A 13,826-nucleotide genomic window follows, 5' to 3' on the forward strand; every position below is an offset into this window, starting at 1 on the left:
GAACGTGTGTTGGGTCTAGTGAGATGAGCACAGTCCTGGAGCCGGGTGGTCCCGTATTTAAATCCCCACCCCACCTCTACTTGCAGTGCTTTATACAAGGGACTTCTGTAATAGGCTAAAAACTCTTTGGAGGCCAGGATGACCTGTCATTCGTCCTTGTATTCTCAGCACCTAGGAAACAATAGGTGCTCAGCCCTGAATGAATGAATCGCTTTGAACCTCAGAGCTACTGTGGACATTAAATGAGAGAGTGAATGTCAAGCCTAAACCTTTAGCAAGCGCTCCATAAGGAGTACGGAGATGACAGTGGGAATGATGACAGCAACGTGAATCAGCTTTCTTCATGCCTCATTTCCTCGAACATAAAATGGAATAATAACAATTGATAGGATCACATGTTCATAAAGAATTAAGGATGGAATGAATGCAAAAACAGTTTCTTCCTCTCACGGAAGTTTTTGCTTCTTTTAGCTACATGACAGTCACCTGTTTCCAATTGCTTTCTCAGCACAGTAACTGGAAAATAGTAGGTGCTTAATAAGTGTATGCTAGGTTGATAGCTTTTGCAATAGAGAGTAGCATAATCACAAAAAATGACACTAGACAGACATAACTTTCAATTTTCAATGTAGTGAACATTCCAGTAATGCTGTAAAGAATCTTTATAAACAGAAAGCAAGTGGTTTACAAATTACATATTTCATGCAGTGCATACATTAATTAATATTCTCCCATACTTGCCAATTTCTGGGGGTTTTCCCATCCACAGAGTCAGCATTTTAGATCAGTGTGCCTTCTAGATATTGGTTCATATCTTTCCTGAAGTTGAAAATAATTTTTGGTTTTTGTCCAGGATTCTTCCATCTTTGATATCATTTGAATTATTTCACCTTTATCACTAACATTTCCAAATTTGGTTAACTTCATAAATCAGTGCACTGGTCTTCCAGGTCATATATAAAGATGGTTCCCTCACAAGCACCTACTAAGCACCTCAAGGCAGTTAAGACATTGCAGCCTATCACCTTCTCCCCTCCAGCCAGTCGTCAGGTCCCATAACATCCTTAGCTGAACCAATTTTATGAGCAAACATTCTAAGAATCTGTATGGAACAAGATACAGCTAACTTACAGCATTTGTAAATTTTGCTAAAAAACAAAACAGTTAAGGTCCTCCCACCGACAGTAAAAGTGGACATTTAAAGGAATAAGACTGTGCCAGCCCTGTAGAAAATGTCAAGCATGCTCAGGCTTGGATCAGCTCAGGGTCAAGGTCACCAAGACAGAGCTTCCTGCCTCATTGTTGGTAGATCAATCAATTGATTGGTAGACGGCAATCAGTCAGACCAGACCAAAGTTCTGAATCTCCTTTTTTTCCTAGGTGACATGAAACAGTATGCAATTCCAGTTGCATTCTCTGCAGCTCCATTCTTTCCCCCTGCTCCTGGAAGCACTTCCAAATGCAAGTGTGTTGGAATAGCCATTCTATGGGAGAACTTGGAGACCACTCTAATTTATAAGTTAGCCATTGGCAATATTAGCGTATACTAGTAACAAGTTAGTAATTAATTACCATCCATCCTGAACTCGACTGCAACCTATCAATGTGTCATAACTCTGTAAGAATCTTCAAGAAATGTTGAGATAATTGAGTAGAGTCGATAGGGCACCTGGAACGCTCAGCCTGCAGCCAGTCCATTTCACCTGGAGGGTGGATATTCATTTCCTCTAGGGACCATGTTTGTCTGGTTTAACCCAAAGTGTAGGTTAAATTAATGGTTTTAAAAATCCACCTGCCTTGTATTTTGTTATACAACCCAGCCACACTAGTGGACTTGGTTTATCTACTTTTAGTTGGGTTCTTAGAAACATCTCACAAGATATTATAACAAGTGCAATAGAGTCATGAACTTAACCTACTCTATAACTTGAGTTTGCACCAAAAAAAAAAAAAAACTAAATCATCTCAGTTAGCTCCTCTTATGTAACAGACCACCCCCAAAATTTAGTGGATTTGAAGAGCAAATATTTATTATTTCTCAAATATTTACTACTGGTTGAGTGGTTCTTCTTATCTGGGCTGTCTCCGTTGGAGTTAGATGGTCTAAGATAGCTTTACTCATGTCTGGAACCTCAGCTGGGAAGGCAAGGGTTGTGGGACAGCATGGGGTCTGTCAGAAAGAAACAAAGCCAGACATGGTTAAAAGCGGTGAAACAGATTTTATTCAATACCTACTGCGGTAGGGAAAAGAGCAGAGCTCCCAGTTTTGGTTTGCACAGGAGTGACCGGGCATATAAGTGGGAAAATGAGGGAGTTGGGAGGGGGAGCAAGCAGGGGCTAACGCAGAGTCAGGGAGGTGAAAAATTACCAAAAGCGGGTAGGAAGGATAGTTGGTGTAAATGTGGTTATGCAAAGTGTCTGCTAACTGGGCTTAGCGAAGTTAGATTCCTACCCTCCCACAGACTGGGAGACAGAGGTCCTGTCCTTCCTGATGATTTCATTTTAAAGGAATGACTTTCAGGTCCTTGAGGAAGATACTCTAGACTTGATGAGATGTCTGTACATCAGAAAGGGAGGGGCGCCTGGGTGGCTCACCTTCGGCTCAGGTCATGATCCCAGGGTCCTGGGATCGAGTCCCGCATCGGGCTCCCTGCTCCTTGGGAGCCTGCCTCTCCCTCTGCTTCTCTCTCTCTCTCTCTCTGTCTCTCATGAATAAATAAATAAAATCTTTAAAAAAAAAAAAAAGAAAGGGAGGGTGGAAGGATTCACAATCATACACTTTTTTAAATAAATGCTCTGAGAAAGGGAAGTCAGGGACCTATCTTCAGGTGTTGGCTGAAGCAAAGGGTCAATTCTTTTGGCAGCCTTGAACTTTTCTAGACAGGACCTCAAGGGGAACAGGAGGCTGCTAGAAGCGATGCTAGTGTTTGGTCAAGTCACATAGTACGGGGTTTGGACTGAGTCGGTTGTGCGGAGAGTTTTCACGGTTCTCAGTTGTCTCTGCAGCTTTCGTCTCATCCTCTGACGGGCTCACCTGGCTTGCTCACATGGTGTCGGAGGCCCCCGGATGAAAGCGAAGGCGAGCCCCAGTGCTTGAGCACATTTTAAGCTTCTGCTTGCTTCATGTTTGCTAATGTCACTTGGCCAAAGAAAGTCAGACGGCCAAGCCCAGACTCAAGGGGTGGAGAAAAAGATTTCTTCTCTAGATGGGAGGAGATGCAAAGTCACAAGGCAGAGGGGCATCCATACAGGGGTGGGGAGGGGGCCTTGCAGCCATCTTTGCAAACCATCTACCAAAGATTTTAGTCTCTCACCGGCCTGGTTTCCCCCCAAATTCCTATTCTTTAAGCAGGAAGAATAAAACATTTAATCATATGGCTATCTCACCTTAAAGCTTAGTGCATTCTGGTCATTTATTTTTTTATTTTTTTATTTTTTTTAAAGATTTTATTTATTTATTTTGAGAGAGAGAGAATGAGAGAGAACACATGAGAGGGGATAGGGTCAGAGGGCAAAGCAAACTCCCTGCTGAGCAGGGAGCCCGATGCGGGACTCGATCCAGGGACTCCAGGATCATGACCTGAGCCGAAGGCAGTCGCTTAACCAACTGAGCCACCCAGGCGCCCCATTCTGGTCATTTAAATAGTCCATTTAGGTAGATTGAGTTTCCCTGGAATCATAATGCTTAGAGACAGCCTAACTCTTCCTAATCCTGAGATGGTACCTGAGGGTAGGGATGTGGCCGGGAAGAGACACGGCATGGCTGCTGTGGTTAATCTGTTTGGGTCTTGAACCAGGTGCCTCAGTGTGGTGGGAGTGGGGGTCTCCTTCTAGCCCATGCCCTGCTTGCCGAGCCATGACCTGGCTGGAGCTGCACCAGCCTGGAGAAGGGGCACCTCTTTCCAGTTGGTCATCCCAGACGGATACCCTTTGTCTTCCCTCTGCCCACAAAGACACCTTCTTCTAATGTGCATGAAGGCCCCACATAGGCTAGCACTGGTGTTGTCTGCCTCCGCCAGTCCCTCGGGGGACATCCCTCAATTAGCTAGTTACACCCTGCGCTCTTAGCTCGTGCAGCAGGAGCCTGCAGCTGGAGAACCCATGTGGTCAGGACACGGCCCTCTCACAGCTTGCTGGGATCCAACGGCTCGTGCCAGCCAGATCAGTCCCCTTCACCTCTTGCATCGTTGAAGACCTCACTGAGGCCTGGTTGTGATCCCCCGTTAGAACCTTCCTGGGCAGCTGCTCAAGGAAGTGATTCTGGGTAGTATTCTTGGACGAGCTATCTTGATCCTGCTACATACGGGACCAGTCTCTCATACACTTCTGGGTCCCGTCTATGCCAGAGCAGAACCACAAAATGTGATCGGTGCCTCCAAGTTATTGTGGCTACTCCTCAGACTGTTCAGGGCAGGCCTCTGTGGGTGGGCTCTTCCCAGAATCCCTTAAAAACAAGTATTCCTTGCCTTGAGCACTTCCCTCTTTTTATCTTACACCCTAGGCTGGCGCTCAGCAAGCAGCAATCAGGGACACACATTTCTCTCATTTTCCATCTTCTTCCTACAATCTCTGGGCCTGGAATCAGGCAAGGCTTCCCCATATCATATTTTCCTTGCTCTGTGTTCCATCTAAGTCTTAATGGTAGGCAGGGCAATTCCCTCTACTCTGTAGACAGGTTTATCTGCTAAGTGCTTTTTATGTGCTAAAAGAAGAGACAAATTCCCAGATATGGAAAATGATTTCTCAAGACAGTAGTATGGTTTGTAAGACTGCTGTCTTACTGCCTAATTGTACTTTGCATAGTGGAAGCGGACCGCGATCTTCCTGCTGGTTTAATCTCCACCACCCTCTCTCCCGGGATAGACGGATGGGCGACTGGAGGAGTGCTTCCATAAGCCAGGTCCAGCAGCATCTGCATCACCTACAAACTTGTAAAAATGCAAATCTGCAGGTGCCACCCCAGACCTACTGAATCCGAATCTTTGGGGGTAGGGCCCAGGAATCTGTTTTAACACTGCTGGGAAACTCTGATGCCCACTAAAGTTTGAGAAACACTGGGCTAGCATATAGGGCTCATACTATACTCAAAAATGCAAGTGAGAAAAAGGCATTAATCATGCAAATTAGGAGAGGTTGGCAACTCTTGTCGCAGCATGACACCACTGCTCACCATTATTCCACAGCTGCAGGCTTGTCGTTCCGTTCAAATGGAAGGAGCATCTCACCGGAAATCTAGGTCCCCAGAACCCGGCCCTCCTATTGCCACTCAGTGCGTGTCCTGGGCAAGTCACATAACCTTTCCAAATCCTGTTTCCACACCTAGAAAACCAGCTTTTGGAGGAGACCATCTCCAAATTTCCTCCCAGCCTCGCACCCTGTGATTCTGATCATTCATTATAGTCTCCAAATGTGACTGTTCCTTTTTAGTGCTGATTACAAAAATATGAGGCTAAAGTGGTTGATTGACTTCTATGCTGGTTGGTACCTCTTGACAACACAGGAGAGCATGAGAAGTTGACATCACAGGAATGGAGTCAGGACTGCTACTTCCAATTGGCCGTAGAACAATTTGCCAGAGGGCTGAACCTGACCAAGGGCTGTAACACTCAGAAGTCAAGTCCAACCACCAACTTTCAGCATTTTCAATCCAATCTGCATCCAGATACTGTGATACAGGAAAAAAAAAAAAAAAGCTATTATTCTGTATCTATCTGCTCATTCTCATTGTTCTTTCACGATTGGAGTTTGGGAAATAACTGGGTTTTTTTTAAAGATTTTATTTATTTATTTGACAGAGAGATAGAGAGCGCAAGTAGGCAGATTGGCAGGCAGAGGGAGAGGGAGAAGCAGGCTCCCCGCCAAGCAGGGAGCCCGATGCGGGACTCAGATCCCAGGCAGACGCTTAACTGACTGAGCCACCCAGGCGCCCCGGGAAATAATTGTTTTGAATTAAGTGGTCAACCTATCTGCCAGAAAGGGCTGCTCATCTCTGCTCCCAAACTCAGAAGTCCTTAAACCTTTACACATTTCCAGCCTGTGTTTTATCCAAGCCATGCCACTCTCTGGGCTGCCGAAAGACCCTCAAAGACCTGAGAACGAAATATGTTGCTAGATAAGAATAGTGCTCCCCCCGAAAAAAGACCTCCCATCCCAGTCTCCGGAACCTGTAAATGTGTTACCTTACATGCAAGAGACTTTGCGTATGATTAAATCAAGGATTTTGAGATGGGAGATTATCCTCAACTATCCGGGTGGGCCCAATGTAATCACAAGTGTTCTTCTAAGTGAGAGAGGGAGGCAGAAGAGTCAGAGGAGACAGGAGGGTGGAAGCAGGGTCAGAGTAACATAGGGCCCGGAGGAGGAATGTGAGAAGCCTCTGGAACTTGCAAGCAGCAAGGAAATAAAGTCTCCCCTCGACCCTCCAGAAGAACATCTTGATTTTAAGACTTCTGGCCTCCAGAACTATGAGATAATACATTAGTGTTGTTTGAAGCCACTAAGTTTAAAGTAAGAATAGGAAACTAATAGAGTTGCCTCAACTCATTCTTTGTTGAGTGCTGACTATGCCCACAATGTCTCTGTGTTCACTTTACAGGCTTTATTCCTTTTCATCCTGAACAAGATGTCATAGCTGCCCCAAGTCAACAGCTAATCATGCAGTCTGACCCAGAATCTGAACACAAGACCATTTGCCTCATTATGTTTGTGAAAATAAATGTTTTTTGATGAGGGTGGCAATCTTATGTTTTTATGACTTTAAAGATAGTTTTGTGAATAACTAAAAGTGACTCCATCATAACATCTGCCATAGCACACAGAGAACAGAACACTTCTTAGACATTCCTCCACCCACAGTAATCAGAGCACAAAATGAAATGCAAATTTGTCAAGGAAGGGCCACTTCTCTCTGGTTGACATAATTAAGTGGATAATTTCCTTATTATCAGTGGAACTGGGGATTTGTTCATTCTCAATGAGATTATAGATGGAGCCTCATTTCAATTTGGTGCTTTAAAGATTCTCATGCTCTTCTCATGGAAAATTCTGGATCATTTGCGATGAGGATCACTACAGTGCTGCTTGTTAGTGACCGTCCATTCAAGAAATGTACCACTTCTCGATAATTGATTCCACATGGCAAATGCAATAAACAAAGGATCTTTCTCTCCCTTCTGTGTAATGGTCTCCCTCAGGATAAAAGCTGATAGGAAAAGGAGGTCAGACATAATCCAGTGGATTTCAGTTACTCAGAGAGAAGATTATGCTCCCATGATTATTCATTTGCCCTCCTACCCTTCTATTTCTGTCCTACAGAATCCCATGTGGGACAAGGACAAGGGTTTGGGGTAATCAGGCCTTACCCAGTGCTTACGGAGCACGTGTGCAGAAAAGCCCCAGGCCCGGAGGCCCTGCTGTCTCAGACCTGGGTGCTGCTTTTAAGCAAACAAACCTAGTGGGCTTTGAGCCTGCGCAGCAACCTGGATCCTGGTAGGTCTTTAAAAGTACAGATCCAGCCCGCCAGGAGTTAATTCTGCATCCAGATGCTGCAGTTCCATTTGGGATGACTAGAGGGCAGCAGAGAGTCGGATGCCTTGCAGATGGCTGGGAGGTGAAGGACTCTACCTAAGGAGCAGGGAGTTGCAGGCCAAGGTGGCGAGGTCAAAAAAGCTGGCAATGACAAACAGGCCATGTCAACAGACATGATGAAAACACAGGAAAGAGTCCAGGGCAGTTGCTGAAATATCACTGGGAGGAAATTTTAGAGTCCAGAGCAAAAGCCTCTGAGCTAAGAGAAGCCAGAATGGAGGTTCGACATGTAGAGAGAGGATGAGACCCGTCAGCCAGAGGGAGACCCAGGCCAGAAATAACAAGCTAATTCCTATCCCCGATGGTGGGCAGTGTGCTCGAGGGGAGGGTGTCGGGGAAACCTAGCCGTAAGAGCATGTCCGGTTCCTCACATGGCCTCGGTCTCTGAATGGATCCATCAGTTTTGTCCCCAACAGTCAGCTCTGTTCCCACTGCCAATTCATCTAGTTCACCCTAGAAGGCTAAAGATGAGTGAGGCAAAGCTCTCAAGCAGATCTGAAGTGGAGGTACCCACATCGGATGGAGGCTGTTGCGCGTCAGCCAGCACCAGGCAGAGGTACCAACCTGACAACTGTCTTTGGGGTCAAGAGGAGAGGAGAGACCTCCAGGGAAGGGGTAGCTCTGCTGTTTGAGAGGCACTCTCCGGAAAGGTGGTGCAGGGGTTCACAGCACGCACTTGGAAGGCCAGGGAGAAAGCTCACAAGATACATCTCCTGTGTCCTTGTGTTGCGGCATTGTGGGGTACTGGATTCTGAAGCTGTCTGTCACAGGGGTGTGACCTCGGGTGGCCACGGCCTTCTGCATCTCCTGAAAGGGAAGATGATCCTCCTTGTGCCAAAAGCTCTAGCAAACACCGTCTCCTGTTTTCTTTCCCACCCCCCTCATCAGCCTAAGAATATTGTGGCAAGCAAGGGAATATGATCTTACACATTGCGTGCTAGAACAAGAAAGAAAACCAAGGAAGGCATCACCTCTAAATAGTACTGCCAGGAAGGCTCCTTACAAATGACAACAAATGATCTCAGTGACAAGAGAAAGTCTGTTCAAGGACAGAGCCCTCTGAAGAAGGCCGGCTGGAAGTGCGTCTGCACCACGGGCACACACCTCCCTCCCACGTCCAGTGACATCACACGGAGGATGGAGCAGTAAACAAGGCGTGAGGGTCCCTGTCAGTACCAGCCAGACCCGCCGAGAGCAGAGCACGCAGCTCTGACTGTCGGCAGGAAAGCCTACATCAAATGTTTATCTGACGTTTTTGTTTAGCTTTTCAGGGACATTTAGGATCTGTACACAGAACCTCAGAGCTCCTAACCAATTAAGTTAATGCAGTAAGAAGAAGAGCATTGGTCTCAGGGGACAAAGTAACCAAACCAATTCTTTGATATTCTATTAGGAAAACAACCATTACATTTTTTTTTTTAGTTTTTTTTTGTTGTTGTTCTTTTTTGGGTTTTTTTTTTTTTTTGGTTTTTTCAACCAAGTGTTTGAATGTCTGTTTTGGTATGAAGTTCTCAGAACATATGGCACCTACCAAATTCACCCTGTTTTACTTAACTAGGAAGTAGCTGTACCCACAAGTGGAATACTATGCTGTTACATAACTATGAGTTACAGTACTGTATTTGCAGACATGGGAAAATACTTAGTTGAATATTATTAAATGCAAAAAAGCAAATCACAAAATACTTTGCATTGTATGAGCCCTTTGTAGGAAAAGACAAAAATATTTAGAAGGATATGAACTAGTCTCCTAATTAGGCGGGTAGGACAGCTTTTCTTGTTTTCTTCCTTTTACTTGTTGACTTCTAATGTTTATAAAATTTTTATAAAAAGCTTCCATATCCTTTTGTAAAGTTAACAAAAATAATCATTTTTTAAATATCATAGCATCAGGGAAAGGGCCACTGTTAGAGAATTTTCCAGAGTCGTGACATAGTCCAACATTGCTTCACAGACTAGGTCTCAACTATCAGCAGGCACTTATAAAAAAAAAGTTATTTCTGGAATAGCAGGAATACTTCTTGTAATAAGCCAGAAGCTCAAGGAAGCCTGAGAAGCATTTGAGAGAGAGCACATGTTTTAAAAGTCAGACGGGAAGCATGCACTCTGAGAAATGTCAACAGGTTGGCCCAGGGGGACACCTGGAAGCCAACAGCCCTGCCTGTTTCCTGTCACTCTCGGAGCCAACAGTGACTGGGTCCCCAGGACGTGCCCTCAGAGAGTGGCTTCATTTTTGGTCTTTTCCTGATTCACTGTGGCAGTTCACTCTCATTGTTCTTAGGAGCCTTTTACAAGACCAGGACACCGGCAGTGGTGAGAGAAGGGGTGGGGCTGGCGGCAAATAGACCTAAGGTGGATGGAGCTTCTCCGGTGCTAGGTCAGGCCCTGGACCAGGTCCTCTCCTTATATATGTTATCGGGTTTCATCCTTTTGTGATCCATGTGGAGCCAACTGGCTTTTGCTTCCCCATTCTGTACTCAAAGAACCATAGATATGGAATTTTAAAATTGTAATGTACTTTAAAAAAATTCCTTGTAAACTGCTGAATGGACAATCCTTGAAGCATCTCAGAGATGGTATGAGTAGCTGCCTTACAGGGATGTTGGGAATACTAACTATTTAAAATAAAGCATTTAGCATAGCACCCGACATATAAGTCATATGATCATAAATGCTAGCTGCTGTTAAACGTTATTTTAAAAGACAACTTAGGTGTTACAAACAAACTTTATTTAACACCTCAGGAGGCAGTCAGTCTCAGTTCCCAAGAGTTCAGAGAACTGCAAAATGGGGCAGAAAGTAGGAAGTTTTTATAGGATAAAGAATAAGTAACAAGAAAGAGAAAAATAGGAAATGAAGGAACAAGGAACCAAGGCTAGAGCCTCGAGTTGGCTTGGCATTCAGGGATTGGCTGACCGGATGTATACGGTGAGTTTCCCGTCAAGCAGAGCATTGACAAGGATTCCGGAATTATCTAAGTTTTGGTTTGCTGATGCAGTACCCCGGGGCAGGAGTGGCTTCATCTCCAGCCTAGAAATTTATTTCAACACTGCTAAGAGTGTCTAACTTAATTTTTTTTTTTTTAAACACAAGATAAACTTGCTTATATTCTAAATCCTGCTTATTTTGAAGAGTTAAAATGTTCGTTTGATGGACTCTTGCCCTATGGAGACAGAGAGAAAGAAAATTCTCAATCATCCAAGAGATGATGATTGAGCATCTCAGTCATGTTTAATTTGAGTCCCGAGGCATAAATTCCTTTCTGTTTCAAACTGATCACCCTACTTGATTTCACCCGGGGCTCAGAAGTTTGGAGAGTCCTTGCAATGCTACCTGGTTCTGCCAGTCTTAAAATGGGTCTTTGTGTGCTAGGAATGCAGGAGGTTCAATCTTACTGCTTTATTCCTTTCAACTTCCATTAGTGTCTTTCTTCCTTTTGAGATCCTGTAATTGTAACCTACTTGGATTCTGGATGGGTTAGCCCAGGGAAGTTTGCTCCAGAAGACTGTTGTTGATGGTCTGCTCTCTCCTAACTGCTGAATGATATAGGAATGAGACTTCTAGAGACAACCAGCGAATTCCATAAATAAGAAGTCTGAGCAATTACCAGCAGTGGCATTCCATTCCAAAGATGACTCCAAATGACAGCTTAGGCAAGTGTTAGGCAAGTGATGGATATGTTTTTTGTTTGCGGAGGTCTCTTGGGAGAAACAACCCTCCCCAATCTCAATCCTTGTGGTTCAGCCATCTGTGACCTGGGCCTGTCCAGAGTTCTCCACTCCCCTGGTCACAGTTATTATAACTCAAGCAGGATAAATCGGAGCACACTGGACTTTTTCTGGAACTAGTAACAAAAGAAGCCCTCCTTTCTTTTTTCATTAGGATCACTAACTGTGAGAATCATGTAAGCCTAGAGCTGCTGATGGCTCTCTTTGCCTTTACACGGAAAGGTGGGGGAAACATACCCAAGAATGAAGCTAACACAGAACTGAGAAATGGAAAGACAGTCCCCTGAGAGAAACTTATGGGCCCCCAGGTTTAGCCCTACAGAATCAACCTTTGTCCCAATCTTCATAGTTGTATTAGCCCATGAAAGTAAGTCTGAGTTAGTTTCTGTTGCTTGACAACTAATTACTACAAAGTTTATTGAATAATATTTATTGATACCCATCTTTGTGCCAGGCATTGTGCTGAGCTCTATCTTGAGAAACTTCCATTCTACTCTGAGGCAAATGAAACAGAAAATCTTCAACAATGATGAGTCAGCTTCCAAGAGCCCACGGAACACAGAAATACTGCTTGACCTAATCCCTGGATATTCAGTGAATCTTGAAATGTCAAAGACGTACTTCCAATGACACACTATCATGTTATTTGGTTTAACCAAAAAAAGAAAATCACATCTGAAGCATTGCTGTTTCCACTGCAGAGCCTCTACTGCAGTGCACCGTAGTGTGGTACTTTTAAGAATTCTCAGCTGAACCTGCTCCATCACCTTGGATATGGAGTTCCCATGAAAGGATACGGAGTTCTCCAGGAAGCCATCCGTATTAGCTTCCTAGGGCTGCCTAACAAAACAGCACAAACTGGGTGACTTGAGACAACAGAAATTTAATCTCTCACAGTTCTGAAGGCTAGAAGTCTGAAATCAAGGTGTCTGCAGGGCCATGTTCCCTCTGAAGGCCCTAGGGAAGTATCCTTCCTTGCCTCTTCCTAGCTTCCGGTGGCTCCCGGGAATCCTTGGTGTTCCTTGGCCTGCAGCCACATCTCTCCAGCCTCCATCTTCACATGGTCTTCTTTCCCTCCATGTGCTTCTGGGTCTTCACATGGCCTTCTTTGGATATATATATACCCATCATTGGATTTAGGGCTCACCTTAAATTGGTATAACCTCACCTTAACTAATTATATCCTCAAAGACCCTATTTCCAAATAAAGGCACATTCTGAGGTTTCAGGTGGACATGAACTTTAAGGGGAAACTATTCAACCCAGGATACCATCCTACAAAAGCTCTCTGTGGAACCAAACTTTCAGATATAAGGGCACAAGGAAAATCCCTTCTGGTGAGATTATTTCTCTACACGTCACAGAAATTAAAGGTAAAATTTCTAATAGAAATTCTATGCTTTTAGAGTGAACAAAGAACTCTCACAAACTGGGCCAGCAGAACCTAAGAAATATAAACTCTATTATACCTGCATTTATAGTTAGTCAAACTAGTTTCTGCTCAATCAACAAATAGTTCTGTTTGCAGATTGTGGGAGAGAAAGGATAATCCTGAGAGAGATTTTCATTCAACATAATTACTCATCATGGAAATACAAATTGGAACTCCAATGAGATACAACTGTACACCAAACAGAATGGCTAAAACCAAAAAGAATGACAACACCAAGTGCTGGCAAGGATGTGGAGCAACTAGAACTCCCAGTTGCTACTTGGGGGAAGTGTGTAATGGTACAGCAATCTGGGAAAACTGCTTAGCAGTATATACAAAGTTAAACATATGCTTACCCTATGACCTAGCATGTCTACCCTAGGCATATACTGAGGAATGAACGTGTACATCACAAAAGGACTTCTCCAAGAATCCGTAGCAGCTTTATTCATTGTGGCTAAAACTAGAAATGACTCCAAAGTTTATCAACAGGAGAATGGTACATAAATTGTGATATATTAGTGTAATGGGATATTATATACTAGTAAGGAAAAAAGCTAAAGACATAGAAAGATATGAATGAACCTCAAAAACACTTATATTGAGTTAAAAAAAAATCCAGACATAAGAGAGTATGCATACTGTCTGTTTCCATCTATATGAAGTTCAAGAACAGGCAAAATTAATCTGTAATGATACAAAATAGAAATATTGACTAGGAAGGGACATAAAAGAACTTCCTGGAGTGGTGGAAATGGTCTATATCTTAACCTGGGTAGTAGATATGTGGGTGTACATGCACAAAAAAATTTCCATCAACCTATGTACTTAAGATTTGCATATGTTTATATAGGTAAGTAATACCTCAAAAATAATAACACCAATAGTGAAGGATATGGTTCTTGCCTTCTTGGAGCTTCGTGATGGGTACAGGAGATGAACATTAACAAATTAAAGACTCAAACACATTATTAAAATTATTATAAATGCTATGTTGAAAAAGACAGTATACTTTGAGAAAGAGTAACAGAATACAATTTGGATTGGGGAATTATTTTCCAAATAACTCCATATGCCCC

The sequence above is a fragment of the Neomonachus schauinslandi genome, chromosome 4, assembly GCF_002201575.2.
Source record: "Neomonachus schauinslandi chromosome 4, ASM220157v2, whole genome shotgun sequence".
Lineage (NCBI taxonomy): Eukaryota > Metazoa > Chordata > Mammalia > Carnivora > Phocidae > Neomonachus > Neomonachus schauinslandi.